The 26212-nt window shown below is 40.3% G+C and overlaps 1 protein-coding gene across 3 annotated transcripts in view; it reads right to left on the bottom strand.

Moving 5' to 3' along the window:
• EEA1 (early endosome antigen 1) overlaps positions 1 to 26212 on the bottom strand; it is a 474430-nt gene that overhangs the window by 368867 nt on the left and 79351 nt on the right. Inside the window, exons 2-3 of one of the 3 annotated variants that reach the window (XM_048218026.2) lie at positions 5004 to 5172; positions 3243 to 3306 (exon numbers count right to left, since the gene is read on the bottom strand). The gene's annotated coding sequence lies outside the window, so the exon portion shown is untranslated. Of the gene's footprint in view, positions 1 to 3242; positions 3307 to 5003; positions 5173 to 26212 lie in introns of those variants that run through there. The other 2 variants (XM_057316403.1, XM_057316401.1) reach the window with 2 other exon arrangements.

The raw sequence follows: 26212 nt of genomic DNA, 5'->3' as shown, positions 1-26212 counted from the left end.
AGAACAAGCTCCTGGTTTCATTGATCTGTTCTATGGTTTTTTTAGTTTCTATATCATTTATTTCTGCTCTAATCTTTATTATTTCCTTCCTTCTGCTGGTTTGGGGTTTTGTTTGTTGTTCTTTTTCTAGCTCCTTTTGGTGTCAGTTTAGGTTGTTTGAGATTTTTCTTGCTTCTTGAGGTAGGCCTGTATTGCTATAAACTCCCCTCTTAGAACAGCTTTTGCTGCATACCAAAGGCTCTGGACCATTGGGTTTCCATTTTCATTTGTTTCCATGTACTTTTGATTTCTTTTTTGATTTCTTGATTGACCCATTCATTGTTTAGTGGCACCGTTATTTAACCTCCACATACGTATGGTCTTTCCAGATTTTTTCTTCTGGTTGATTTCTAGTTTCATAACATTGTAGTCAGAAACGCACGGTATGACTTTGATCTTTTTTAATTTGTTGAGGCTTGTTTTGTGGCCTAAGATGTTATCTATCCTGGAGAATGTTTCTGTGTGCCCTTGAAAAGAATATATAGGGGAGCCTGGGTGGCTCAGTCAGTTAAGCGTCTCTTTATTTTGGCTCAGGTCATGATCTCAGCGTCCTGGGATTGTGCACTGGGTGGGGCTCTGTGCTTAGCAGGGAGTCTACTTGAGGATTCTCTCCCTCTTCCTCTACCCCTGCTCCTCCCTCTCTCTCTCTCCCTGAAATAAATAGATAAAATATTTTTTTAAAAAAGAAAGAAAGAAAAGAATGTGCAGTCTGCTGTTTTAGGATGCAATGTTCTGAGTATATCTGTTAAATCTATCTGGTTCAGTATGTCATTCAAAGACACTGTTTTCTTGTCGATTTTCTGTTTGGATGATTTGTCCATCAATGTAAGTGGTGTGTTAAAATCTCCTACTATTGTTGTATTACCATCAATTAGTTTCTTTATGTTTGTTATTAACTATTTTATGACTTGGGTACTCCCATGTTGGGAACATAAATACTTACAATTGTTATGTCTTCATGTTGGATTATCCCATTTATTATTATATAGTGTTCTTCTTTGTCTCTTTTTATAGTCTTTGTTTTAAAGTCTATGTTGTCCATTATAAGTATTGATACTCTGGCTTTCTTTTGACATTTATTTGCATGATAAATGTTTCTCCATCCCCTCACTTTCCATCTGCAGGTGTCTTTAGGTCTGAAATGAGTATCTTATAGGCAGCTCTACAGATGGGTCTTTTTTATCCACTCTGTCACCCTGTATCTTTTGATTGGACTGTTTAGTCCATTCACATTCAAATTAATTATTAATAGGTAAGAATTTATTGCCATTTTGTTATTTGCTTTGTGGTCGTTTTTGTAGCTTTTCTCTGATCCTTTTTTCTCTTCCTCTCTTTCATGGTTTGCTGGTTTTCTTTAGTTTTATACTTGGATTCCTTTCTCTTTATTCTTTGCATATCTATTAGTGGTTTTTGATTTGTGGTTACCATTAGGTTTGTATATAACATCTCCGATTTTTGCAAATATTTTTAAGTAGACATAAAGAATAATTATTGTTGAAAAGTTCATTTATAAACCTGTATCCCATTTACCATTATTTAATTCATTTGTTCTTATAAGTATGCTTGAATTGCATACGAAAATTTCATGAGACTTTAAAAAAAAGCTAGCCATCATCTTAAGCTATTTTTCTTGTTGGCAAATCAGGTATGTTTCAAAAAAACCAGGGAAGCAAAGAACCTAAAAGTTAAATATTTGGTTTTTCCCTCTTTTTTTTTAATTGCCATGCTTGACATGCATCAAGCAATTTATTTTTATTATACATTTTGTTCTTAGGTTGAGTTCCTATTTTTATCATTTTAAACATATAGCAGAGATAATAAAAGCTTGTTTGACTCGTATATCTAGGTAGGAAAAAACTGTATCTCCACATTGTAATTAATCCTGAGAATTCTGAGGACATACCTACTTTATTTTACCAACAGTTTTTAAAGTAGCTTTAATTACCAAAGAATATCCCAGATCATGCAAACTTAAACACACACACATCAGCTAGTTTCCTTGTATTTCTGAGAGTTTTAGGATAATTTAATTTATGTAAGCGCCCACTTATCCCTAAACCAATTAGAGTAGAACTCTTTTGAGGGATTTTATAAATTAATGTGATAATACCATCTGGAGATAGAAAAACATCACTTGTGTATAACATACAGACATATATATACACATACATAAACATATAGACAAATACAGATTTTTTTAGCTTTCATTCTAAAATTTTAGTCACAAATTAATAAAGCATAGTAATACAAACTCACTGGTTTATCTCCACTTTATATTTTTATCTGCATTGTGTTTCTAGCAAATGGGACAAATTAATGTTACCTGCATGCAAGTATCTGAAGAAGACTTTCAAATTTCTCTTTTGCCCTAATATGTGATTTGACGGAATCTATGTACTAAATTTTAGGCCAGTGACTAAGGAGACACCTAGCAACTGTCTGGACCTCTCCAGTGCACATTTGAATGGACAAAACATCTAGGTCTGGTTCCAAACAGCTTTTTTTCTCTTTTCAGCCTTAGGTGGTTGCTTTTGGAGGTCCCTGAGTTCCCTGAGAGCCCCAAGGGAAGGTAGGGGGCCTAAAATTCAAGTGGCTATAGGGAACTGAGAGGAGAAAGGGAAAGGGGAAAGTCTTCCAGGGTTGGACAGAATAGAGAAGGTGGGGGTTTGAAGGGGAACATATAAAAGGATTCAAGAGAACTGGAGGGAATATCAAAGGTGCTAAGAGGAGGAAGGAGGAGAGACACAATGAAAAGGGAGAGGCCTTAAAAGAGCCAGTATGGGGAGATCTCAAGTTTTCCAAAGAGGCCAGTGTAGTTCTAAATTATCCTCAGTAAAATCATGCCAACAAGAAAAGAAGTAGACAAGTTGGCAGAGCCTATAATTAGTAGAGGTCCAAGAAGGGGCCTTCAGTCAACTGAGAAGTGCCCATGGGAGAAGGAGAATCCAACAAAGAGAACAGAGAGGCCTCACAGAGAGCCAAGAAGAAAGACTTCCAGCCCAGAAAGTTAGGGAATAATTCCCACTCAGGCAAGAGAGACAGAAAGAAGAGACTTCCAGCTCAGTAGGTACCTTTCAAAGAAGCCAGGGACTCTAACTCATCTTACAAACAGAGTAATGTAGGATTCTATCCCAGCATCTGTCTGTCTGGGGCTCTAAGTCAGCTTCTAACTCAGAATCTTAAGAATCAAAATCTCTCCTTACCAGCTTCAACAATGTCTGTCTGCAGCACTGGTTCTAGAGTCAGACTCCTCAGTGGATCTTCAATCTATTGGGCAAGAGGGAAAACAAAGGCTTCAAGGGTGCATTCTTAGGGTCCTAGGTAAGAAGTCCAGGGGCCCAATGATGAATCTTATCCCATCTAAGTTATGGCACTGTAACTGTTAAAGAAAAAAATATTCAGTGAGACTTGTTAAAAAAGGTAAGGCAGATTTTATTCAGGACCATCATGATAGGTACAGGGAATATTACAATGGGATTTTGCAGTGGAGGAGAGACTGGGCTCAACTCCAAATAGAGCAGGGAAAATGGGAATTTAAAGCCAGGGAGTAGAGTGGCGGGGGGTGGGGCAGGGGTGTAGTGGAGGAAAAATTATTAAGGAGAAACATCAGGCATAAGAGGGGTTCTGGCTAACCCCACCTAATGGGATTCTTGCTGACAACAGGCCAGGATGATCAGGTATCACCTGGGGGATGACAAACCTGATCAGATATCAAAGGTGATCAGATATCAAGGGTGAGTGGCTCTAGTTTAACTGACTTATCAAGGTTCTTGCTAAACGAGATTTTAAAAGGACATGCAGAGATGGGCCTAGGGGAAGGTCCAGTAGCCTGATTAAAGTTTGCACAAGCAAAGTATCTTTGTTAGTGGGTTTATTTTAACGAGGAAAAGAATAATAAAAATGGGAGATGGCATCCCAGATATAAAACTTAACATTTTTCTAAATGTCACTCAAGGCTATATCTGTTAGAATTCATTAAAAGTCTGGCCCCTTGAAAATTATGTAACCTTTTGCCTTCAGAGAGATTAATAAGGCTGCAGGACAGTCTCAGCCTTTGAGAGAAGTCCATGAAAGGATACAATCCAATGGAAAGAGGGAAGCATTGCATTGTGAGAATGTCAATAACTCATCATAATTTACCTAACCCTAGACTTTTAGCAACTCAAGTATTCTTAAAATTGCATAACTGATGGAATATAATGATTTCAGCATTCTTTTCCTAGACTCTCTTAACAGACATTTCAACCCCATAGCACATGATCAGGCAGGTAAATTACACTGACTTCAGTCAGTGAAGCCTGGGTTCGAATTCCAACTCTTCAACTTAGCTATGTGACCACTGGCAGGTTTTCCAACACCCTAAACACTGTTTTCTCAACTGTAAGCCTGAAGTCATTATTTAACCTAACCCACAAAGCCGTTTTGAAGGTGGGATAAAATAATGCATTAAAGTGCTTAGCAAATTGTCTGTCATAGAGTCCGCACTTAGTCAGTGGAAGACGTGAAAAGAAGGAATAGGTGAGGGGAACTGGCAAAGTCTAGAAAGAGTGTATAGTTCCTAAGAGATAGAAGTGCCATGGGTTCCACGGGATGGGTCAGCTATGCAAAATGGCTCACTTGCCAAGTCTCAAAAGAAATTAAGAAGCCTGAGAAGCCAGGTCTGCGATCTATACACAAAGTGGAAAGCACCCTATCCCTTTCATGTTTTCTCTCCAGACATACAAACAAGATCATCAAGAGACAGGAAAGAAGAATGATGAGGGCCCCCTCCCCTAGGCATCGCAGCTGGGTTCTGCCTGAAGAGGCCTATGGTGCTGAAATAGAATTTAAGACTGAGACTTTTGACCAGGGTAGGGCAGCTGCTTGGGGAACTTCCGGATACAGTGATGCTTAGGAAACTGGTAAGAGCTTAAGTAAGTGGGAGTAAATTAGAGAGCAGGACAAACAGAGCAAAGGATACTTACCTTCCTGCCAATTATGAGCTACAGTCCACGAGACTGGCCTTGTTACAGATGGGATCATTTCTTGCCGGAAAGTTCCCTGGCCTTGTTGAACTTGGCCTTGTTGAACTTGGCCTCGGGTACTCAACGTTCTCAGGCTTGGCATGTCTTTCTCCAGTAAGATTTTCTCTTTCTGGGAATTAAAAAAAAAAAAAAGCAATACAGTAAAAAAGGGAAACTATACAGTGAGAATGCCAAAGAATGCCTGAGAATATGAATCATGGGGGAGAGAATTCTTTTTTTTATTTTATTTTATTTATTTATTTGACAGACAGACAGACAGCAAGAGAGGGAACACAAGCAGGGGGAGTGGGAGAGGAAGAAGCAGGCTCCCAGCAGTGCAGGGAGCCCGATGCGGGACTCGATCCCAAGACTCTGGGATCACACCCTGAGCCAAAGGCAGACACTTAACGACTGAGCCACCCAGGCACCCCAAGAATTCTTGAATTTATCTTTTCCCAATGTTATTTTTATTAAGGAGAAAGATTTTCTTCTTTTTTTTTCTTTCTTTTATTATTTATTTATTTATTTAAAAGATTTTATTTATTTATTTGACAGAGATAGAGACAGCCAGCGAGAGAGGGAACACAAGCAGGGGGAGTGGGAGAGGAAGAAGCAGGCTCATAGCGGAGGAGCCTGATGTGGGGCTCGATCCCATAATGCCGGGATCACGCCCTGAGCCAAAGGCAGACACTCAACGACTGCACCACCCAGGCGCCCCTCTTTTATTATTTAAATTCAATTAGCCAACACATAGTACATCATGAGTTTCAGATGTAGAGTTCAATAATTCATCATTTCTGTATAACACCCAGTGCTCATCACATCACATGCCCTCCTTAATGCCCATTTGCCCATTACCCTATTACCCCACCCCCCCACCTACCTCCCCTCGAGCAACCCTCAGTTTGTTTTCTATAGTTAAGAGTCTCTTAGGGTCTGTCTCTTTCTCTGATTACTTCCCATTCAGTTTTCCCTCCCTTCCCCTAAGATCCTCTGCACTGTTTCTTATAGTCCTCATATGAGTAAAACTATCTGATAATTGTCTTTCTCTGACAACTGACTTATTTCATTCAGCATAATACCCTCCAGTTCCATCCATGTCATTGTAAATTGTAAGTATCCATCCTTTCTGATGAGTGAGTAATATTCCATTGTGTGGGGGGGGGGCACGTATGCCACATCTTCTTTACCATTCATCTGTTGATGGACATCTTGGCTCTTTCCATAGTTTGACTATAGTGGACACTGCTGCTATAAACATTGGGGTGCATGTGTTCCTTCAGATCACCACATTTGTATCTTTGGGATAAATACCTCATAGTGTGATTGCTGGGTCATAGGGCAGCTCTATTTTTAACTTCTTGAGGAAACTCCATACTCTTTTCCAGAGTGGCTGTACCATCTTGCATTCCCACCAACAGTGTAAGAGGGTTCCCCTTTCTCCACATCCTTGCCAACATTTGATGTTTCCTGACTTGTTAATTTTAGCCATTCTGACTGGTGTGAGGTGGTATCTCATTGTGGTTTTGATTTGTATTTCCCTGATGCTGAGTGACATTGAGCATTTATTTTTTCATGTGTCGATTGGCCATTTGTATGTCTTCTTTGGAAAAATGTCTGTTCATATCTTCTGCCCATTTCTTAATTGGATTATTTGTCCCCAATGGGTGCTGAGTTTGATAAGTTCTTTATAGATCCTGGATACTAGCCCTTTATCTGATATGTCATTTGCAAAGATCTTCTCCCATTCCATAGGTTGCCTTTTAGTTTTGTTGATTGTCTCCTTTTTATCTTGATGAACTTCCAATAGTTCGTTTTTGCCTTTGTTTCCCTTGCCTTTGGAGACATGTCTAGCAAGAAGTGCTGCAGCCAAGGTCGAAGTGGTTGCTCCCTGTGTTCTCCGCTAGGATTTTGATGGATTCCTGTCACACATTTAGGTCTTTTATCCATTTTGAGTTTATCTTTGTGTATGGTTTAAGGAAATGGTACAGTTTCATTCTTCGACATGTGGCTGTCCAATTTTCCCAACACTATTTGTTGAAGAGACTGTTTTTTCATTGGATATTCTTTCCTGTTTTGTCAAAGATTAGTTGACCACAGAGTTAAGGGTCCATTTCTGGGTTCTCTATTCTGTTCCATTGATCTATGTGTCTGTTTTTGTGCCAGTACCATACTTTCTTGATGATTACAGCTTTGTAATAGAGCTTGAAGTCTGGCATGGTGATGCCACCAGCTTTGGTTTTGTTGTTGTTGTTGTTTTTCAACATTCCTCTGGCTATTTGGGGTCTTTTCTGGTTCCGTACAAATTTTAGGATTATTTGTTCCAGCTCTGCGAAAAAAGTCGATGGTATTTTGACAGGGATTACACTGAGTGTGTAGATTGCTCTGCGTAGCATGGATGTTTTAACAATGTTTATTCTTCCAATTCATGAGCATGGAACATCTGTCCATTTCTTTGTGTCTTCCTCAATTTTTTTTAATAAGGATTCTGTAGTTATTAGAGTACAGATCCTTTACCCTTTTGGTTAGGTTAATTCCTAGGTATCTTATGGTTTTTGGTACAACTGTAAATGGGACTGATTTCTTAATTTTCTTAATTTCTTGATCTTAATTTTCTTAATTTCTTAATCTTCCTTCTGTCTCATTGTTAGTGTATAGAAATGCAATTTACTTCTGTGCACTGATTTTATATCCTGCCATGTTGCTGAATTCCTGTATGAGTTCTACCAATTCTGAGGTGGAGTCTTTTGGGTTTTCCACATAAAGTATCACGTCATCTACGAAGGGTGAGAGTTTGACTTCTTCTTTCTTGAGCCCCTGTATCTGCAATTCCTTTAACACTTTCTTATGAAGCTCTTGCTTGTATTTCATTTTTTAATATGTAGACATTTTGAACACCTGTTCCTATTTCTGTGTGCTCTTTTCTCTCATGCGGCCATGGGAACAATTTCAACAGCCCCAGCCAAAAGAGATGTTATGCCCTATTCATTTTGAAAGCTGAGGCATGAGGACTAGAGATTGAAAATACAATGCAGAGAATGGCCCACAGTGTCCTGGATCTTGCAGCTTATGTAGTTATAAGAGCAATGCATCCACCGAATGGCCTGTTTCCTGCCTCCGTGAGGTGACTAAGAAGGAACAAACAGAGAGCATCTGTAACATGCTCTGTACATCTTCACAGAGGGTAGTGCTGGCCTCAAGCATCCAAAAGGCCCATTAAGGAAACATGGCCAAATCTCCCACTCAGTGTTATGGAAAACAGACCTATAAAATGGAGGTGGTTGTAAGTTTGCCAAGAAAGTAAATCATGCACATGAGATTTCAGGACCACTTAATGCACAGCAGATTTTAGGACCCCTTCACCTACAGAATAAAATAAATGCACTAGTAATAGTACAGAAAAATATTTTATGTTTCAGTGGAAAACTATTCATCCCTTTCTACAGCATGCTCTTCTAGGTTATGAAATTCTAGTGCTATTCATTGTATTTGAGTTATTTCATAAAGCTTTATAAACTGTAGGTAACTGATAGATATGTAATTTCTATCCTGTCTGGTAGTAATTTAACTGACCACCCCAACTGTCCTTAAAACTGGATAAAAACAGTTTTGTCTCCATTTGCAATTCATCTCAACATTTCTTTACTTGTATAATTCTGCGCTATTTTGACTTTTCCTTTGAAACAGCTGTTATATGTTGAATAACATCCCCCCTCAAAAAAATAAAGTTGAAATCCTAACCCCCAGTACATGTGAATGTGCCCTTATTTGAAAATAGGGTCTTGGCAAATGATCAAGTTAAGATGAGGTCATAGGGTAGGCCTTAATCCAATATAACTGTATCCTTATAAAAAGGGGAAATTTGGACAAAGAGACAGACAGACATACAAAATGAATGCCATGTGAAGAGGAAGGGGATAATGCACCTAACAAACTAAGGAATGCCACGGATTTCCAGCAAACCACCAAAAGCTGGGAAAAAGGTATGGAACAGATTCTCCTTCACAGCCCTCAGAAGGAACCAACTCTAACAACCTTGATCTCAGACTTCCCGCCTCCAGAACTGTGAAGGAATAAATCTAAACCACCCAGTTTGTGGTGCCTGACTATGGCTACCCTAGCAAACTAATATGTTGGGTATATCTGCCTAATTTCCTTGTATCATATGAGTAAAAGAAATTCTTTAAAACATGTTCATTTTATAATCTGTAAGAGAGTCAGCAGTTTACCTTTCTCTGGAAATGATCTTTAGTAAGATACATGGATCACTCTCCATCCTGAAGGCTTCTCAGCCAGGACTATCCCTGAAGACTCTTTTTTTTTTCATTGAGTTGTTAGGTTGCATAAAGGCACCACAATGTATCGCTTAAAAATGACCCACCCTTGGAAACTTAACTAATCAAAATGCACTGCCTTCCACCGTTCAGATGAATGGATACAAAGGGAATGAAGTCCTGCCAGCTGTCAGTCTCTGTTGGCATTCTGTAGGACATTTTTTAAATGCCTACCTCAGTCATACTACCTTCTCCAGTGTTGGACTGGTAGTGTTCACCTTTCCCCCCAAGCCTCAGGGAAGGGAAACCTATCCCAAGTTTCCCCAGGGATAAAACCTGATTGGTCTGAAATTCTTATGGTAGTTCCAGCCACCTTGTGTTCATGAGAGCAGCTATGCTGACTAAGGACAAAATCTGTCACACCAAACATGGTACAGTAGAAAGGACAATTCCTGGATTCTTGACAACATCCAAGATAACCTACCCAGAGTAACAAATAAGACAAAACCTGTGTCCAAATCAAAATCTAGACCTACCCTCTCTCCCACACCACTTACCTCCTCTGTGTTTATTATTAGTCAGTGAATGAGGGTTAATCTCTCCTACTTCTTATTGTTATTTGTTTTTATCCTTTTAAATGTCTTAGGAGGAGATCATGCTAAGTGAAATAAGTCAAGCAGAGAAAGACAATTATCATATGGTTTCACTCATTTATGGAACATAAGAAATAGCAGGAAGATCGGTAGGAGAAGGAATGGAAGAATGAACGGGGGGGGGGGAGGTAAACAGAAGGGGGAATGAACCATGAGAGACTATGGACTCTGGGAAACAAACTGAGGGCTTCAGAGGGGAAGGGGGTGGGGATTGGGATAGGCCAGTGATGGGTATTAAGGAGGACACATATTGCATGGAGCACTGGGTGTTATATGCAAATAATGAATCATGGAACACTACATCAAAAACTAAGGATGTACTGTATGGTGACTAACATAACATAATAAAAAATTATTATAAAAAATAATAAAATAAAATGTCTTAGGAGGCCATACAGCCTAGTGGTTAAGAGCAAATTGTGGTATCAGGTGGACCTAGGTTTAAATTCTGCCTCTATGTGACCTCAAGCAAGTATTTTTTTTTTTAAGATTTTATTTATTTATTTGACAGAGAGAGACAGCCAGCAAAAGAGGGGGAACACAAGCAGGGGGAGTCGGAGAGGAAGAAGCAGGCTCTTAGTGGAGGAGCCTGATGTGGGGCTCAAACCCAGAACGCCGGGATCACGCCCTGAGCCGAAGGCAGATGCTTAACCACTGCGCTACCCAGGCGCCCCTCAAGCAAGTATTTTAACCCATTTATGCCTCAGTTTCCTCGAATATAGAATGGGGATAACCATTCCTGTGCTGTAAGGTTGTGATGAGGACTAAGTGAGATTACATATGTAAAGGACTTATCACAGGTCCTGGCCCATGATACATGCACAGGAAAAAACTGATGGTGTTTATGATTATTACTATTACTGTGCCATGCAATATGACCCTACCTTTTCAATAAGTAGCCAGCATTTTGAATGTAAAGAGAGTATCTTGTTCCCCATACACAGTGTGGTTTCATCAGTTGACTTCAGACTCATTAGAGCCTCCCCTCTTCATGCTAAAACTGGAAGCGCCCCTTCTTCCTGCCCAGATAGCCACCATAAGGAGCCCAACTCTCTGGGAGCACCCGTCATTCCTTGGGGGAGCCCAGCCTGATTTTGTATCTACTCACATTGCCCCCCACCCCTCATACCCCCCAGGGCCCTGAGAGCTTTGATGCCAGGCAGGAGCAAAAAGATAAAACCCTACTTGTTCCCTCTCCCCACAATAAGACCTTTGGCAATTTAGAGGGACACAGAGATGAAAGACCGGATTTTTTTTCTTTCTTTTCATGCTTTTTTTCCCCAAAAAACAAATGGTGGTTTGTCTTCACCAGCCGCTCCTTCAGAGCCACACCAGTATCTAAGCATGAAATCAGCAGAAAGCCAAGGCAGAGGAGTTCTATCCCACCCAGTAGGGAATTTGCTTGCTTACAGGACAAACAGAAAAGGGAGGGGAGAGGAGAACTACACGCAAAGAGCATCTCACTGGGGTGACCTAAGCTCACATCCCCCACCCCATTTCCAAAAGCTTGTTTTCTTAACATTTACTCTATGCCACTTGAAGCTTGGCACACAGACAAGACAAGGACAGTGAGGGACACAGAGAAAGGAAAGCTCAACTGGTTTCACGGATAAATCTTGAGTTGACTTGACATCTCGTAGTCCAAAGGGCTTACTGCGCTGACAGCATTCAGTTTGGACTCACAAGTCTGGTGTCAAGTTCTGCTTGAAGTCCATGTGACCACATGCAAATGGAGGAAGAACGAGAATAGTCTACCTGCATAACAACGGAGCCTATTGTTTCTGGAGTATATCCTATGGGTTGGGTCCTATACAAAGTACCCAACATGTAGCAACCATGGGGTAGCTGGGACTACTTTCCCCATTTACAGATGTGGATGAGGCAGCTTACAGAGATTAAGTCCGTTGTCCAAGGTCATATCCTAAGAGGCAGAGGCTGGACTTAAACTCAGATCTGCACCAAAGTGTGTTCTTAACCAGATGTTGTAAAGCCACTTTCCACAGTGTGAATGCACTCTGAAAAACGCCAAGCAATATGCAGTTTTAGAGCACCTGTTATCCATTGAGTTGTGCCTTTGAAAAATGTTATGCTGAAGTCCTAACCTCTAATACCTGGAAAGTACTATTTGGAAATAGGGTCTTTTTAGACATAATCAAGTGAAAATGAGGGCATACTAGATTAGGGTGGGCCCTAATCCAGTGGCTGGTATCCATATAAGGAAGGGAAATTTGGATACATATATTTCACACAGGAAAGAGAGCCATGTGAAGATAGAGGCAGAAATTGGAGTGATGCTGCCACAAGCCCAGGAACACCAAGGATTGCTGGAAATCACCAGAAGCCAGGAAAAGGAAGGAAGGATCCTCCCCTGGAGGCTTTGAGAGAACATGGCATGGCCAACATCTTGATTTTGGACATCTGGCCTCCAGAACTGTGAGAACGGATTTCTGCTGTTTGAAGCCACCAAGTTTGTGACACTTTGTTACAGCAGCTTTAGGAACCAAATATAGCATCTGTCTTTGCGAGTTTACAGAGGAGAGGGAAAGGCGTTGCAGGGAAGGGAGAGGAAGGCAAGACAACTTTTAGACAAATAATATAAAGATTATCTCTCGCATAGTGGCCTGGGGAATGGGGCAAGGATCCTAGCCACAGAAGAGAGACAGACAGAAGTGGGTGATGAAGATAGGGAGACAAGGGGTTTAAGTGAAGTGAAAGGATGAAAAGGAGAGATAGGAGAATGGCAAGGAGTTTGATGGGTCAGCTTCTTGAAAGGGAGAAGAGTCCAAAAAGGTTCTGACATTCCCTGCCAGGGAGGGAAAGGATTGAGAAAGAGCAGAACGCTGCCCATAGTTTGCCCTGTGACCATGACCTTGCCCCATGCCACTGCCCCAGCCTTCTCACACCTCAACAGGGCTCTTACGTCAGACTCCTCTTCAGTTACTGCCCTCAGGGAACATGTAGTTAGCACTCACTAAGTGACTGGCGCTGAAGAGGGTGGGGGCATGAGGACCAGAGAGCAGCACCAAGAACAAGGAACTAGAAGCCTCATCATTTCTTCAACCTGGATTGCTCTTCACCCCCCACCCAGTTGGCCTAGAAAGAATGTACTTAAAACTCCCTCCCATCCCAGCTTGGATGGGGCATCAGCCCACCTCGCTGGGCCCAAAACAACTTCCACAACCCTTTATCATAATGCTTGGACATTATACTGTGTTTCTTTCTATATATCTATACACAGATATGGACAGATAGGGAAGTAGAGAAATACAGACACATAGATATCTACCTATAGGTATAGATATAACGATAGATGGACAGATAGATAGATAGATAGACAGACAGACATTATAGATACAACAGCTCCTCCATTAGAGTGTGAGCTTCTGGAAGGCAGTGTTCTATTCAACTCTTATCTAGCCAGTGCTTTTGCAGGGCCTGATGCACCATAGTTGGGTCAGTAATAGGTGATGAATGAATGTCTGAGGTATTTTAGAACTCAAACAACAAGAAGTATTAAGTAATAGAAAAATAGGCAAAGGACATAAGCACATGATTTACAAAGTAAAAGAAATAGAAATGGTTCTCAATCACATGAAAAGATGCTTAAATAGAGTCATAATAAAGGAATGCAAGTTAAAGCTACACTGAGAAAGCATGTTTCACCTCTTAGACCAGCGTTAGTGTGACAAGATACTGTGCTGGGAGGTTGTGGGACACAAGCAGGCTCATCCCTGCTTACAGGAATGACGTAACGCGTAAGGAGCTCAATTAGGTAACGTCTATCAACATTACAATTATGTTTACCCTTTGTCCAGCAATCCCACTTCCAGTGAGTACCTGCCGCGTATCTCATAGATAGACCTGCAAACATAAAACTGGAGTACGTACAAGCATTTTTGTAACAAGAGATCAAGTCATTCAAGGGCCTTTCTCTAGAGAACTGGGAAAATAAACTGTGGTGCTTGAATAAGAATGAGAAAAATGAAGACTATATTCGTATTTGCTTCATTTGCATTAAAACTGGTCAGAGCCGTAAGAAACTAATGCACATGGCTCCTTAGGTGGGAACAGTAGGCAGGGTAGATCGCTGGAGACAGAGCAAGATTTCTCAAGGCATGGCTTTCACATCATGTTGATTCTTGAGTTATGTAAATGTATTGCATGGTCAAATTATAATAATTTAAAACAGGTAAGTATATAATATTAATAAATAACATGTAATTTAGTAAGTAATATGTAGAAGGTAGAGTTAGAAGAATACTATACTGCTTTTGTACACCACAGGAAGGTCCATGGAGAAGAAATAGAAATGACTCAAAACTCAGAATAGATTAAAATTTCAAAATAGCATTAAAATTTACTTATTGCCAATTTCCCATAAAACTAAAGAGGAGATCTGTTCTCCTTAAGAACAAAAAACTGGGGTAGATAAATAATGCCAGTCAAAAGCCCTTAAGCCATCTGAAGGAAAAGTCCACTGGTCATTGTGGGGAATTTCATATGCTCAGGACACATGCTGCCTAACCACTCAATTCTCTCATTTTCCCCCTGACAATCTCATTGGAATTTTATTTATTTCCTAATTTCAGCCTCTTTAGACATTTTTAGTCTCTCCCCCAGACCCAATCTCCTCATGTCTTGAACTTTTCCAGACTTTTCCATATCGTCCATCAAAAAGCCTTCCGAGACCTCTAGCTTAATACACCTTTCACATTTTTATTTAAAATCTAGATTGGCTATCATAAGGATGTAATGCCCTGCCCAACCCAGGATACTATAACTCATTAAGCCCCATAACAATCTCACAAGATAAAGACCATCATAATCCATTATATTAGCATTTTACAGATGAGAAAAGGGAGCCTAGAGAGGTGGGGTGCTTTGTTAAAGGTTATGTGGTCTGCGGAGGTGGTGCCAGGATGGAAACCCTAGTAGTCTGACTTCATAGACCACTCTCATCACAGCTGCAACCCTAGGTGCCCCCAAAATACTTTATATTTATATAAAGGCCTGTAGACTTTTTCTTCCACTTCACATCCCTCCACTCATGCATTCACTTGTCTATCAGACATCCATGGCCATCTATGGTATATAAGGCACTGTGCTAGGTGAAGGGGATACAGAGGTTAAGGAGACAGTGGTCCTTGACTTTCAGAAGATTATAGTCTGGAGAGAATATACAAATAAGCACACAACTCCATATATAGGAGGTTCTGCAAGGTGAGCCTAGGAGAGGGCCTCCCTGACCTACTTCTATATCTCTTTGTTTTTCCCCCCCTGAACAGGAAGTCTTCATTTGGGGTCCTGTATCTATCACAACTGGAAAATCAATTCCATCAGGATTCTTCCAGGTAAAGTAAAGGGATCCAAACAGACTCACATGCTAACATCTATCAGATTTGGTCTTGGGGTCTGCTTTCCTGTAGCCTACAGTTTTATGGATGTCATTTCATGTTGAAACAAGAACAAGAGAATTGTGTGTTTTTGCTTCTAGCCACAAGAATCAGGTTGAAAACAAAAGAGAAAGCAGACCTAATTCGTTAATAGTTCTTACAAAAGAACTCAGAGGACTGAACAGTAAAGAAGAGCCCTGAGATCTTACCTGTTGCCTTTAAATGCCCTCTTCTTATCACAGTCCAAAGGACTCATGTTCCTAACATCATCGTACTAAGTGAGAAAGGACAGCTTACTTATTAAACATGCAGTTTTCCCTGTGACCTGCTCAGTCTCCATGGGGCAAGAGTGACTGCCCAAGTTCCATCCCCCAAACGAAGCACCAAAACTAGTCACACAAACCTGGGTTCAGAACCAGACTCTGCCACTTACTGAGAAATCATCAGCATCAACCTCCTCATCTGGAGAATGGGATTAATAATGAAGATTTGGTAAGATAATATACGCAGAGGCTCTTGCCTCAGGCATGACACAAATTCAAAGCCTTCTTGGGACACTGTCTTAACCAGAGTCACTGACAACTTCCACATGCAAACCCACTGAGCTTAGCTCCTGAGCATAAGCCCTGGTTCCCTCTATCCAAGAGACCCATACTTATTTCCACAGCCATAGCCTGGGTTTAAAGCTGCAGAGGACAAGGAGGACAGGTTCTAGGGCCTGAGAAGAGAAGGGCTCAAAAGAGACAGGGATTATCCAAGCTACAGTCACACAGGCTGGAGCGTGGGGCTATACTCCAGACTGGGGATGCAGAAGGAGTACAGGGAGACCTGGGTGAAGGGAAATGCTGCAGATTGGAGCCAACCTAGTGTCCCCAGAGATGAATCAAGTCCATAGTGCAACACCAGCAAAGCAAAGGAGTAGCATCCAAAAAATTATTTTGGAAAGAAATGACTATCTCCCAAAAAATATCCAGGAAGTCACCTTGAGTGAAAAAAAATCTGAACTTTATTGAACTGACCTACAGTTGTATATGGTTTGATACTGTTTTTAGTTTTAAGTACATAGAGGCAAGTTGAGGGTAGGAAACAGAAGATAGGCACTGTATTCTTTCCCACGCCAATCTGACCTGGCCCATTAAATACCAAAAGACTTCATCTTATACCATCCATGTCAGTACCCCAAATGCCTACAGAGATCAAACATATTACAGAAATGAGCACCTATACCAGGTAAGGAAACAAGAATATAAATGCCCTAGCCAAGTGTTGCCATAGAGAAGCAGAGTCACTGTTGCTAGGTGCATTTTTTTTTAAGATTTTATTTATTTATTTGAAAGAGAGCATGAGCAGTGGGGAGGGGCAGAAGGAGAAGCAGACTCCCAAGCTGAGCCGGGAGTCCAACGCAGGGCTTGATCGCAGGATGCTGAGATCATGACCCGAGCCGAAGGCAGATGCTTAACCGACTGACTGACCTAGGCAGCTCTAGGTGGATTTTTTTTTAAGTATATATAGATTTATTTTAAGGAATTGGCTCACACAATTATGGGGGCTGGCAGTCCAGTATTTGTATGGCAGGCCCAAAATTCAGGTAATAGTTGATGTTGCCATCTTGAGTCTGAATTCAGCAGGGCACAAATTACCTGTTGATGATTATGATGTAAACATACCACTAATGTTACTCAATCACCTTTAGACATACACAATAATGACAAGAGATTTAGTTTTCCTGGGGGTGGGAGTGGATTTACCGTCCTCCTGTATGTTTCCATTATTGCTCATTCATGAGGTCATATAAGTAAATATTTACATCGTTCTTCACCAATAGACTAGGATGTTTCTCAAAGGGTTGCTCACATACCAAGAGACATCAAAATATTCTGGAATTCCTGTTAAATATTCAGATTCCTGGCCACTCCTTATCTACTACATCAGAAAATCTAAAGCACTCTCTTTTTTTGAGTATGCTAGCATTTAAAACCCACTGGACAGGGGGCCCTGGGTGGCTCAATTGCTTAAGTGTCTCCCTTTGGCTCAGGTCATGATCCCAGGGTACTAGGATTGAGTCCTGCATTGGGCTCCTTGCTTAGTGGGGAGCCTGCTTCGCCCTCTGCCTGCCACTCCCCCATTCGTGTGCTCGCACTCTCTCTCTGTCTCTCTGATAAATAAATAAATAAAAACTTAAAATAAATAAATAAATAAATCCCATTGGACAGAAATTATTTTCTCATTTTGTCCTTCAGTGACCAACAAAGTCCCTGACACCTAGTGGGGGCTTAACAAATGTTTTTGAACAAATTAATAAATATTGTTACTAGTTTATCCTTGGGTTCTCTTGTGATGTCTGTAAAAATCATAACGTTAAACTTATAATCTTGATCTCTTTGTTTCTGGTGATGACCAATTACTGTATAAGCATCTATGTATGTGTCAGTTAACCCCACCAAATGGGAACATTTCTTTGCATTTTTGCCACTCTTATATTCACAGAGCCTAGCCTGGTTACTAGTCTAAGGTAGGTACTCAGTAAATATTTTTTGAATGAATAGATAGATGGATGAATGGACAGGTAAATAAAGCTACCTGAACATAGACCATCCACTGTCTTATTAGGTTGTGAATATGTTTTACTTGCTGACCCCTGAGTTTCTCATCCTATTTTTCAGTAATTCATAATTGCTACAGGTATTAGGAGTGCACCAAGAACTTCCACTTGCTACGGATTCAAGCATAGTTAAGAGTCTATAATATGTAATTTCTGTAGCATGAACTGTATCTCTTTTATCACTTTCAGAAAAAATATGTATCATGATACCCATAATTTAGAGTCATGCTACTTTGGAGATGACCTTGAATCCTCTTCAAAGTATAAACAAAACTATTCATAAACTTGAGTGCTTAAACTATTACTATTACTGTTCTGTAATAAATTTTTCGTGAAACTTCAAAACCAATCCAGTCCCAATACTGTTTCAAGATATTCAGGTTAAGAATAACTGCTATAAATCACTTGACTGAAATCAGGTGGTAAAGATTTCTGCTTCCAGAATGACTAGAATTAGAAAGACTAACAATAACAAGTGTTGATGAAGATGTGGAGCAACCCCAAGTCTCTTAAGTTGCTGGTGGGAAACTGGCATTTACCCAAGAGAGATGAAAACACTTGTCAACAAAAAGACTTGGACAAGAACGTTTACAGCAGATCTATCCATAATAGACCCAAACTGGAAGTGACAGACCCAAATGTCCATCAGCAAGAGAAAGGAAGAAGTGTGAGATCTGCGATAATGGGATAATACTTAACAACAAAACGAAGCAAACTGATAAACTGTCCTGTCAAAATCATCATCTTGAATGAAACAAAAGTATATTCTATAGAACATTTAGAAAAGGCAGAACTAATCTGTAGTGATAGAAATCAGAAGCATGATTGCCTCTGCAAAGAGCAGGTATTGACCAGAAAGGGACACAAAGGAACACTCCAGGTGAGAGAAATATTCTATATCTTGATTTGACAATGGTTACATTTGTCAAAACCCACTGAATTTTTTGTTTCAGATCTATACACCTTTCAGTATGTACAATATATCTCACTTAAAGAATTTGTGCTTCTACATTGGCCAGAAATATCAAAGCATGATTGATCAAAATTTTATACATTATGGTTTCATTGTTGGGACCATTTTGCAGAAATCTAAGACTTTTAAACGGTCTGTGATTCCAGTAAAGGTGTCACCGACATCTTAACACAACATTCATGTGTCATTCTACAAAGGTGTTACAGAATAGTCAAACACTGTTCCAATACATAATTTACACAAGCGCCTGGCACCATTGTGGCTCTTTATATTCATTAGTTGATTTAAATCTCACTTTTTAAAAATGGGCAGTGTGAATATTTAACAGATGAGAATCAAGGTCCGGCTAGATCAAGTTTCTTGCCTGAGTTCACACAGCTAATAAGTGATGTCACCAGGACTCAAACCCAGATCCTAAGCCCATACTCTTTCCTCTCCAATAAACAACACACACACACACACACACACACACACACACGCCTGAATCACAATTCATAGCTCTTTCCATTCTTTTATATTTTTATCATGAATCTGTGATAACAGTTCTTCCTGTGAAATTTTAGAATAAATAAATGAAGTCTTTATAAAGCACTCTAGAGCCCATGGAAAGTTTTAAATCATTGCCTGATTCGTCCCGCCCAGCTCTCATTCTCAAATCTGTGTTTGCTTTGGAATCTAGAGACTGAAATAATCTACTGAGAGCAAATGAAAGAAGCCACAGAGCATTTGTTGGCCAAAGGACAAAGGGGGTGTTTCCTTCACTTTGTTTAAGTGTTAAAACAAAACTGTCCATTAATCTACACACTGAATTATTGTCAGCATCTTTAGAAGAGAAGCAGACACATTGATTGCATTTCAAATATAAAACTGATAGCGATTAGTGAAGGGAAGAGAGAGATGAGCTTTATCATCTACAACCACTGTCTGCTCTTTCAAGCCATGGTCCTTAGGATATGGTTTCTTATTGAATTTTTCACTCTCATTAGTGGGTTTTTTTTTTTAAGATTTTATTTATTTATTTGACAGACAGAGAGACAGCCAGTGAGAGAGGGAACACAAGCAGGGGGAGTGGGAGAGGAAGAAGCAGGCTCCCAGTGGAGGAGCCTGATGCGGGGCTCAATCCCAGAACACCAGGATCACGCCCTGAGCCAAAGGCAGACGCTTAATGACTGAGCCACCCAGGCGCCCCACATTAGTGGTTTTTAACAGTGAATTTCTAGATACTCAAGTCCAAACCAAGGCCAAGATTATTTAATTCTGAACTGTTCGAAACCCCTAAGAAACCACCCAAAAATATCAGAAAAAGTTCACATGACCCATATGTATACAGTGAGATTAATATCCCACAGAAATGCCTCATTAAAGTAATGTCAAAATAATTCACTTAAACCTTTTCCTGGCAAAACCTAAAACTTCTATGACAGAGAATAATATTGCAGAGGTACCAAGACTAAAACAAGCTGAACAGCTTCTAATCAGATGACTAACTGATTAACTGATGAAGAAAAAAGAAAATATTATTACTATTGGAAAAGCCAGGTTCTGCTCCAATATACTTCCAATGCTACCGAAAACCATTTTGCGTCATCCACAGAAAGCCTTCACATATTTGGTCAACAAAATGAGAAATTGGTTTCCAAGCTGGTTTTAAGTCCTAATCCTATTTTCCACGAAAAATAGTTTGTACTTTAAAGAGCTCAGGATGATAATGCCTTTGGAAAAAATTCAGTTCTGTGGCTGGCTTGTTATTATAGATACAAACCATCTACGTGTCAGCAGCAGCTCAAGCATCTTATTCCTCTCCCTTTGGCTTATGGAGCAAGGAAATAATAAAAGCATCTCCCCTGATCTTATAAACCTGAGTTCCAGCTAGCAATGAATATGATTCCCAGCACTATAAAGAGCCTTATAAATCTTGCCTTTCCTAACAAACTAAACTTTTCCATTTTCTTAGATATTAGCAATAAAAGTACCATGTATAAATGTTCTTAAGATTTAGGCAAGGCTGTCACAAGATTCAAAATATGTAGTCCCTATGGACAGTTGGCTTTTCATATGGTTAAAGGTAATGAAGCAATTCCAGGAGTGCACAGGGGATAAAGTGGAAAGGTTCAGAATAATAGGGGTAAGGCAGACTCAAGAAAATATCTTGGGTTTTTAAATGCATGATTTTTGTTACGCAGGCAGTTTCAAATAGAGTAATTCAAGCTGAAATGCTTTTTGATTTTGGTTCCCCTTAGGGAAACATACACAAGCAGCAAAGGATCATGGAAAAGACCGGGATGAGGGGCTTGGATACAAAAGGTTTCAGTCCCAGTTCTATTCTTCCAAGCACACAGACTTGCAATAAAAACAAACTGATAATAATAATAGCTAACAGTTACTGAAGGTGAAAGGGAGCCAGACCCTGGTCAAAGTGTTTTACATGTATTAACTCAATTCTATGAGGTAGTGAAGTGTTCAGAAGGACGAGTTCTGAGCTACACACTGCTTGGTTTTGAGAACTCCCCCATTTACTAGCTATATGATCCTGGACAAGTCGCTCTTCTGCAGAATCATCATACAGTGGCATCAACCTCCTAGACTGCTTATGAGAATTAATGAGCTAATACTTAGGTTAAGCATGTGAAACAGTGTTTGTTTGGCACAAAGCAGACACTCGATCAATGTTTGCTATTGTTACTCCCATTTTACATTTAGGAAACTGAGACACAGAAAGTCTATTTGCTAAAGATATGATGATTAATATCTAACTAATGAACCTATAATATTTGGCCTTTGTAAATAATTGACACATGATAGCTATTTTTCATCCTACAATAAACAAAGAGGTCACCGTGAAAACAACCCTCTGGTATTCAAAATTGTGCATTGCCTAAACTGAACACAAAGATTTCCAAGTGTAGATTTCTAACACAATGCATTTAAGTAGTTGTCAATTATTATCTTACCCTTCCTCTTGCATTCCTGATCATAAATCCAAAGTCACATCAATAAATTACTCAGATTGAATGGAGATCTACATTCTGCATTAACTATTATACTAGGGCACCTTTCCAGTAACAATCAGTGTACTTATCTGTAAAATGGGCAACCCAAACTGACTCCCCCCGCCCCCAGCAGGCACTTTCAGGGTGAATTCTACCCTCTCCAGATCCTGGCCTACTGGCTAGACAGCCTCAGGAACTTGACACTGAAAAGAGAACATAGCCATCTCTTCGGGACAGATTCCCCTTAATCAAGCTTATCACCAAAACCCACGTACAAAACCAGAATGCCAGATGATTAATTACAAGCACATATAACACACCAAGCAGATCTGAGATTAGATTCACTCCCTGTGGACAAACTGCATGGAAACTGGATTATAATTAGAAGGCTACTTGATGAATATAGAACCAGTAAGAAGGCAGACTGTGCCATCTCCAGTGTAATCAGAACTGAAGAGTTCATGTTAGGGCTTGATGGGTCCAGTCCTTTGCTTGGCAGATAGCCCCTCCCAGACATAATTTCATTTAGTTTACCCTTCCTCTGAGGCTAGTTTATCCCCTTTCCGAAGGATTCGTTCTTTCTTCATCTCTGAGAATAACTTCAAGCCTGTTATAGTCAAAGCCTTGGGGCCTAGAAGCTACTCCATCGTTTCAGGTAATCTACCTGTATAATCTGACTCCTTTTATGTTTGTTTCACAATTTAGCTCTCTTAGAAGGCAATTTCCTTTCCAAAGTTCAAAGCACATAGGTAGGTACATCCCTATTTCTCCCAAATACCAACAGTAAGATAATTACCTTGCCTAATACAAAATAAATCCTCCCAAAATGTAATGCGTTTCTTAATGCCTCCTTTTCATAGGTCAGCAACAGTTTTACCTCCCTGGATGGCAGGTAGAAGTGTTCATGGGGACCCTGGCAGATCTAAGGGTCAGTTCTTTCATTTACTCATTTAACTTCTATTTACTGGGATCTATTATGTGCCAAGCACTGAGCAATGCACTGTGAGTCAACAGGATGTAAAAAAGACACAGAATCTGCCTGCCCAGATCTCTTAGCACCGCAAAACAGATACTAATCATTTACTGCAAACCCACCAGAGAAGGGAAAACTACAAACTGAGAAAGTATCCTGGAAGGAAAAAAGAAATACAATCCTTTGAGAAAACTAGTGAGCTGACCCAACCAGGAGGGTTAAAAACCCTTCCCTGAAGAAACAAGATTTGAGTGGAGGTTGAAAGGAGAGTAGCAGGCACTAACTGGAAGAGCAGACAGCTGCCAGGAGGGTTTGAGGGGCAGAAAGGCAGTTTCAGATGAAGGAAACTGCACTCCAGAAGCCTTGAAGCTTTTGTGAGCTACAAGCAGCATGGGCATAAGAGGAATCTAAAGAAGGTCAAAGATATCCAGAGGGCAATGAGCCACTGGGCAAAGCAATCACAAGACAGGTGGTGTAGGCAGGAAGAACAGGTGATCCTACTCGGGCCATGCAGGATGTTGCCAGACGAAATACACGTTTTGATCTTTATCCTTGGGGGACGAATTTTAGAGTCAGTTGATGATTCCTGATCAGATTCACCCCTCTAAAGATCACTCTCCCTACAGAATGGAGAATCAGTTGGAGGGGCTATGAAGGAGGCCGGGGCATCAACTGGAGAGGCGATCACGGTAGTCCAGGCAAGAGATGGTGGTTCCTCAGTGATTAGCAGAGATGAAGAGAAGTGGAGAGGACTGAGATACTACAAAAATAAATGTCCATGATTAACAGGCAAGGGGTAAGAAAAACTTGTCCCACCGTGTGATCATTACTACTTGGCAATGAAAAGGAATAGACTATAGTCAATAATGGGACAGAAACTTAGAGGTGCAGCAAAAGGGAACTGACAAGAAAGGCACACAGGGAACTTCTAGGGACGTGCTGGTAACTACATGGGCATACAAACTGGTCAAAATTCATCAAAATATATGTTTAAATGGCTAAATTTTATTGTATGTAAAGTATATCTCCAAAAGGTTGATTTTTTTAGAAATCAGTGCATCTTAATTATTAAGAACACAGATTTTGGAGTCATACAGACATGAGTTTGAACCCTAGCTCTACCACTGGTAACTGTGTCACTCTAGGAAAGCCAATAAAATGCCGGGGGGAGGATGGCTGTTTTAAGTTTAGCCAGTTTAGCAAATCACCCAGTTTAGCTCATTGCCATTTAAATACAAAGGCAAGAGGGCCTATGATTCAAATTTCATTCTTTGACGCAGTAAGAGAGGTAGGTAAAGCAATAAACATTTCTTGAGTGTGTAGGGGTTAGAACAAATTGTCCCAAGAGGCACCACTTTGGCATGGGGATTATTTTGAGCTGAAAACAATCAAGACCCAAAAGACACAAGAGGAAACTGTGACCTTTCCCCTAACTGCCTAAAAGAAGTTAGATAGAGGACCTGCTTCAGGAAGAGAGTTATTATCATAGATAACTATAGTATAATATGAACTAGGCATGGTAGACAAGGAAGAACCTAGCAAGGTCTATTTGATCAAGTCCTCTCTATGTCCCATTGCTTCTGTATGGCCCAGCAAATGTTGGTTTACCAAACATTTATTATTTTCTTTTTACCTTCCCAAGAATTACTGTCCTTCCCTTTAAAGTCCCAGACGCCTAACCCCTTCTCCTTAGTTCAAATGACACATATACCTCATTTTTCCTGTCTTTAGAATCTCATGTTTATGTGGATTCCCCATATGTATGTAATTAAATTTGATTTTCTCCTATTAATCTCTCATGTCGATTTGATTCTTAGACCAGCCAGAAGAATCTTGAAAGGTAAAGGAAAAGTTTCTTCCTCAATAAGTGCTTCCTATTCTTAGGCACATGGTAAGCCTTAAAGATGTTGTCCCATTTGATCCTAATAAATACTCTAAAAGGTGGCCATTGCTCCTCTAGCTTTGAAACGTAGAGATCTCCCAGGAAACAGTAACTTGGCCAAAATCATTCAAAGAGTGAACATAGAGCCCAAGATCCTTGCAGTGGTGAGAGAATGCCATCTTAGACCCACCTTCAGGGATCTAAGAGGAAACCTGAAGGTCCTCGCAGGAAATTTCCCAAAAGGCAGCATTAAACACAGGTAGTCTAAGAGATTATTTTAAATGCACACAATTGGGGGTGCCTGGGTGGCTCAGTCAGTTGAACATCGGACTCTTAATTTCGGCTCAGGTCGTGATCTCAGGGTTGTGAGATTGAGCCCTGTATCAGGCTCTGCACTTGGTGGGGAGTCTGCTTGAGAGTCTCTCCCTCTCCTTCTGGCCTTCCCCCTGGCCTTCCCTCTCTCTCTCTAAAATAAATAAATAAATATTTTTTTAAAAATCAACTTTAAATGCACACAACTAGACACTTACTATTTTGCTTTTATTGTATTCATCGTTAAGGTTACTATCTTAGTCTATTCAGGCTGCTGTAACAAAATATCACGGACTGGATAACTTATGAACAACATAAATTTATTTCTTCCAGTACCAGAGGCTAGAAATCTGATCAGGGTGTCTGCATGGTCAGGTGAGAGCCCTCTTCCAGGTTGCAGACTTTTTCATATATACTGAAAAGGCGGTAGGGGATAAGGGAGCTCTCTTCAGCATTAATTTCATTCATGACAACTCTGCTCTCACAACCTAACCACTTCCCAAAGACTCCACCTCCTAATATTATCACACTGGGCTTTAGAATAGTGATAGTGGTTTTCTGTTTACGGTGATGAATTAAATTTCCTTTCTAAAATAAATGAAGTTTTTAAATAAATCAAATTAAAACTATGAAGGAATTGACAGGATGGGCACTACTTAGATATCTCAAAATTGTAAAGAGGATTTGGAAATGACTGAAGTTAAGAAAGGCTGAGTCAGCCCAAGTAGACAAGTGCTAGGGCCCCAAGATGCCAGGAAGATGGGCCAGGGAGGCAGAAAGGATGCCGGCTGGGGCTATAGCAACCTTAGACAGACTGAGCAGAGAGTTTATACACATGTCAATACTACTTCCCATTTGAGGGATGTCACAACATCTAGGGACAAAACCTGCGCCTTGGAGAAGGAATAAAAATGGGGGAGGAAGACTGGCAAGAGGGAGAAAAATCAGAAGACAGGAAGAGAGCTGGAGCAAATGATACAGAGAGGACATCTGTCAATGCCAGACCAGACACCACTGCTATTATTTTTCCACTCCAACTAGGCCAGCTTTTTAGGGAAAGCCAAAACAGCTCAAAGCTTTTCTGAGAATCTCTTTTCCTCTAGGAACTAAGGAAAATC

This window comes from Ursus arctos, unplaced genomic scaffold (assembly GCF_023065955.2).
Source record: "Ursus arctos isolate Adak ecotype North America unplaced genomic scaffold, UrsArc2.0 scaffold_21, whole genome shotgun sequence".
In the NCBI taxonomy this organism is placed as follows: domain Eukaryota; kingdom Metazoa; phylum Chordata; class Mammalia; order Carnivora; family Ursidae; genus Ursus; species Ursus arctos.
Note: the sequence above shows the minus strand (reverse complement) of the source record. Positions and strands in the feature narration are given on the sequence as shown.